The sequence below is a fragment of the Aulonocara sp. 'chitande type north' Nkhata Bay genome, linkage group LG17 (genome assembly GCF_057382095.1).
Source record: "Aulonocara sp. 'chitande type north' Nkhata Bay isolate Kocher_YH1m ecotype deep benthic linkage group LG17, A_spYH_male_GT1.1, whole genome shotgun sequence".
Taxonomy (NCBI): Eukaryota; Metazoa; Chordata; class Actinopteri; order Cichliformes; family Cichlidae; genus Aulonocara; species Aulonocara sp. 'chitande type north' Nkhata Bay.
In genome coordinates, this window is record NC_141360.1 from 19,295,355 (window position 1) to 19,301,354 (window position 6,000).

Sequence of the window (6,000 nt, forward strand, 5' to 3'; positions counted from 1 at the left end):
GTCCTTGAAGGGTGATACAGTTTGAAGCTGGAGGATCGCTATATAAATATCCGATAGCAGCTCGGTCCCCTAACTTTCAGTAGCTGTTGAAAGGAAAAAGTTGTGGTATATCAGTGGTTAGAAATACCATTATTACTTTAGGATTAGTTTAACACAACGTCAGGGCTGACCCGGGACCATTGCTGTGAGTCACAGTGCGCAGCATAAAAGTCCTTTCACATCGGACGCAGGATGTGCTGCTAATGCTAACTGCTAACTAAAAGCAAAGGATCCAGAATTTGTTACGCTGGCTGCTGTGCTCTGTGGTTTTTTGCAGCAGCTCTACCTGTACTAGATGCACCTGCTCCTTGTCTTTTCTATCTCTGACTTTATGTCCTCTACAAGAGTTTGTTTTTTTGCTGGTTCTTCAAATGTTCAATAAAAACATGTATGCTAATTCATAACGAAGAAAGCTTTGTAATGAAGACTGTCATTTCCAAAACACTGCCCGCCCCCACCCCGCGGTCCGCAGCGCTGTTGAAAAGGCTGTGGAAGTCCCTGTATTAAACACGTAGACCTGTGACACAAAAATCACCAAACTCGGACGACCACAGACTGTTTTCCTTCATGGTGATGAATGAAAACGCTGGGTTGGCATGTAAAAGGGCATTTATTCCCTTCAAAGACCTGCAGTTCAAAAAAAGCGCCCCTCGACAGCCAAACCCATCTGTACTCTGATTGGATTGTTACATTTGTGATTGACATGACATTGACCAATCAGATGAAAGGAAGAAAAATAAGGTCAAAATCCGTACTTGTAACTTGCAGGGTTTTTTTTTCTAAGTCCACACACAAATCTTTTTTACGCACACACAAATCTTTTTTACACGTACAATTTTTTTTACACACACACAAATTCTTCTTACGCATACAAATCTTTTTTACGCACACACAAATCTTTTTTACGCACACACAAATCTTTTTTACACATACAAATCTTTTTTACGCACACACAAATTCTTTTTACACATACAAATCTTTTTTACGCACACACAAATCTTTTTTACGCACACACAAATCTTTTTTACGCACACACAAATCTTTTTTACGCACACACAAATCTTTTTTACACATACAAATCTTTTTTACGCACACACAAATTCTTTTTACACATACAAATCTTTTTTACGCACACACAAATCTTTTTTACACATACAAATCTTTTTTACAAGTACAAAATATTTATGACCACATTTTGAGCCCATACTATAAGAAACGCGTAATATTTTCTCTGAATACCAGACGGGACGGTTGGCAACTCTAATAACTTATGAACAAAATAAAGTTCAACATCATTAACTTCATAGCACCACCCAGCTGTATAGAAACTCCGTCATGCTAGCTAGCACGCAGTACAGAAAAAGTCAGAATAACGAAAATAAACTCCACCTAAACTTGGTTTATATCTGACCCAGATAGACTGCAGATCATAACTTCTTACCTGAAGTTCAGTTCACACTTGGACCGGTGGCCGCCTCGGGTCTCTTTTCCTTCTGCGTCCCCTTTCCTTCATCCACCTGCTGGCCTCCACCACTTGCTAATGTTACTGAATCTGTGGAAGCTCCGCGATAGCCACCACACGAAGTAACGAGTAACGACCCTATCTAAATCCCAGTAACGACTAACGCGTTCCTGATTTTGGCATAATAACTAGTTACCGTGCTCGTTACCACAATAATAACGTAGTTACTGTAACGCGTTACTTAATAACGCGTTAGTCCCAACACTGGTGATAACAGAGCTGTACGTTTTAATTTGTTTCCAAAACCCCGCAGTCAGCACATGCTATATTGTATTTAGATAGAAGCTAGCGAGCTAACTTCCTGCTAACTTCTAACTCGGTTAAATGTCATAAATTCCATTTTCATGGATGCCTGGATGTTAAACTCAATTGTTACACCTGGTAGAGCAGAACACTGATCATTTTATTAAAGATTTAAGACTTTAGACAGTTTTTCAACTCTCAGTAATGCCATAGTGATCGTTTGATATATGGACCTGCAGCGGAGTTTAGGTCCAGACACGGCTAGTGACGTCAGACTGAACAATCGGATAGCCGTGAGACCAGTTTTCCCGTGCTTCACTCATGTACGTTAGTTTGAAGAGGAAAAAGAACTCCACGGGACTCCGATGTGAAAAGATGTAACAAAAAAAATAATTCCACAGTTTGCTGGTCATCTTACAGGAGCAGTCAGGTTTAGGGATGGGTATTGATAAGATTTTAACGATTCCGATTCCATTTTCGATTCTGTTTAACGATTCGATTCCTTATCGATTCTCTTATCAATTCTTTTTTTTTTTAAAAGGAGAACACTAAAGTCGATTAGCTTAGAACTGTGTTTTATATCTTCTCTTTGAACAAGATAGAAATTTAGGAGTAACATGGCCTTACAAACCCAACAGTGAGATCTTAAGAGATCCAGCCTACGGCTCTTCAATGGGGTGTCACAGGGTCCCCAGGAAAAAAAATGTATATGTAAAATAATAAAATAAATATTCTTCTGTAGCAATAACAAAGTATAACATAAATTATTCTGTAGCAATTACTGTCACGGCTGCCGAGGCGAGCCGTGTGGATATAGAAGGAGGACCCAAGATGCAGGCAGTGGATGAGATACCGGTGGTTTTATTTACAGAGGTGTAGTGGCAAACAAACAGTGGGGCATAACAAACAACTAAAGACAGCTAAACTGGGAGAACTAAAATAACAGACCTGGGAGCATATGACAACGGATGATGAATAGCAGAGAGACGCAGACGAGGAACAGGACACCGTGGAACACAGGGTAACAGACTGACACAGAGTTACACAGACTGACACGGAGGAACACAGACGAACCGGCAACAGGCAGGAGAACACACAGGGCTTAAATACACACACCAGTAATCAGGGGATGAGAGACAGGAGGGCAACACAGCTGGGAGGAATCTGGGCTGACGGGACAGGGGAAACGTAAACTGATCACACTCACATATGACACGGACCTTCACAATAAAACAGGAAACTCAGATACATGGAACCAGACAAGACATTGAACTAAACAGACAGATTCACAAACAGATGGGGAGACACCATAGACAGACAGATACAGACGCAGACTCAGAGGCAGATCGAAAATAACACAGAACTTAAACAATCATCATCTAGAAAATGATAACAAACTAAAAGCGCTGGGTCACCGACCCAGGACCATGACAGTACCCCCCCCTCAAGGGCTGGCACCAGACAGCCCAGCAGAAACGAAAAAATGGACCAAAACAAAACAGAAAACAACCCGACCAGGGCGGGCGGAGGGGGCCCAGGACGGAGGGACAGAGTCCAAAAAGGCCCAGATGGTCAAGTTCAGGAAGCCGACCATGCGAATGGCAACGGGGCAGGTCCGGATGCCGGCCACGCAGTAGGCAGTGGCGTGGAAACAGTTCTGGGGGCCGACCGTGCGGACGGCAACAGCGGCGTGGAAACAGTTCTGGGGGCCGACCGTGCGGACGGCAACAGCGGCGTGGAAACAAGTCCGGAGGCCGGCCACGTGGAAGGCAGTGGCGGCGTTCAGGAGGGCGTCCACGGTGGCGGAGATGCCCAACAGGCGGCCAGGCAGATGACCGACGATGTGGAGGTGGTAGTAGGGGACCTGAAGGCTGCGTGGCCCCTGCAGCCCCAGGTGAAGCGGAGGCTGGACCAGACGAGGCGGAAGCTGAAGCGGAGGCTGGACCAGACGAGGCGGACGCTGAAGCGGAGGCTGAAGCCGGGCCAGGCGACGAGGCGGACGCTGATGAGGAGGCTGAAGCCGGGCCAGGCGACAAGGCGGACGCTGATGAGGAGGCTGAAGCCGGGCCAGGCGACGAGGCGGACGCTGATGAGGAGGCTGAAGCCGGGCCAGGCGACGAGGCGGACGCTGATGAGGAGGCTGAAGCCGGGCCAGGCGACGCTGCTGATGAGGAGGCTGAAGCCGGGCCAGGCGACGCTGCTGATGAGGAGGCTGAAGCCGGGCCAGGCGACGCTGCTGATGAGGAGGCTGAAGCCGGACCAGACGAGGATGCAGAGGCTGGACCAGACGAGGCTGAAGCAGAAGCGGAGGCCGGACCAGGCAAAGCAGCTGATGAGGATGCTGAAGCTGGACCAGGCAAAGCAGCTGATGAGGATGCTGAAGCTGGACCAGGCAAAGCAGCTGATGAGGAAGCTGAAGCTGGACCAGGCAAAGCAGCTGATGAGGAAGCTGAAGAGGAGGCCACTGCAGGTGATGCGGAGGCTGGACCAGGCGAGGATGAAGACACGGAGGCTGGACCAGGCGAGGATGAAGACACGGAGGCTGGACCAGGCGAGGATGAAGCAGTGGCTGGACCAGGCGAGGATGAAGCAGTGGCTGGACCAGGTGAAGCGGATGAAGCCGAAGCATGCGCTGGACCAGGCGACGCTGAGGATGCTGAATCCGGACCAGGCGACGGCGTGGAGGATGCAGCAGAGGCCGGGCCAGGCAACGGCGTGGAGGATGCAGACGGAGGCGCTGCAGCAGGTGGCGGCATGGATGAAACTGCTGCTGCAAGCGTGGATGAGGCTGCTGGTGGAGCAGCTGGTGGCTGGACGGGCTCCTCGGGCCCCCCAGCTAACGAGGCAGAAGGCTGGACGGGCTCCTCGGGCCCCCCAGCAAAAACAGTCTCAGAACCAGCAGGCGCGGAGACCTCTGGCAGGAACGCAACAGAACCAGCAGGCACACGGGCCTCTGGCAGGAACGCAACAGAACCAGCAGGCACACGGGCCTCTGGCAGGGACAGAACAGGACCAGCAGGCACACGGGCCTCTGGCAGGGACAGAACAGGACCAGCAGGCACACGGGCCTCTGGCAAACACATAGCGGCCTGCAGCTGCGCAGAGCATTGACCCTGCTCAGGCAGCGACAGCTCTGTGCAGTCCTCAGCTGGCTTCTTAAACTCCAGGGGTCCAGAGTCTAATGGGGGCTGAAACCCAGCCTCTGGGGAGGCCCTGGAGTGCATCTCAGTCTCAGAACTGGCCAGCCTTTGAGGAATGTTGACATTGTTCTTGGGTTTGTCTCTCTGCTTAGAGTACGGAGTTGTTGAACTGTCCGTTATGGGTTGGGCTGACATGGCTTGCTGTACAGGAGGAGTAGGTGAAGGTGATGGCTGAACAGGTAGTGGAGCAACTGACACAGGATGCAGGGCTGGTGACTGCTGAACTGAGGATAAAGCTAATGATTCTTCTGCTAACCGGGCTACTGACTGGGCCATGGATTGTAACAGGGTTTGTAATAAGTCTGGCTGTGACTGTAATTGAGCTATTGATTGTGAGGCTGAATGTGGCGGAGGTGGCGACTGGGCTTCTGGCCGGGCGGCTAACTGAGCTTCTGGCCGGGCGGCTAACTGAGCTTCTGGCCGGGCGGCTAACTGAGCTTCTGGCCGGGCGGCTAACTGAGCTTCTGGCGATAAACAGTTTTTGTCCAGTGCCGTACAGAACATCACCCCTGAGTAAACGGTCCCACAGTTCAGACCAACAATACTGTCCTGTCCACTCACCACAGCTGGCTGCTCGGAAATCCCCAGGTCCGACTGTGGCGAGGAGCGTCGGCAGCGTGAGCGCCGTTTCCCCCTCGAAGGCTGGGTTGACGGGCCGGGCAGAACATCCTCTGTCGGACTGGGCAGTGAAGCATGAGCTGCAGGGTGGGTGGTAGCAGCCGGGGGGTGAAGACGGAGTCCATTCAGAATGAAATTCTGTGCGAGCGGGTGAAGTGAGCTGAGCAGCCAGGGGAGACCAGAAACCAAGCGCTGTAGCCGATTAGCCACGGCTTGGCGAAATTCTCTCCCCTCGTGCTCCAGCCACGCGTTGATTAATTTGTCCACGGAGTAAACAATGTCCTCCCGGAGCTCCTTGGGCGGGTTGAATGCTGCTGGGTCCATAGTGGCCGGTTCGTACTGTCACGGCTGCCGAGGCGAGCCGTGTGGATATAGAAG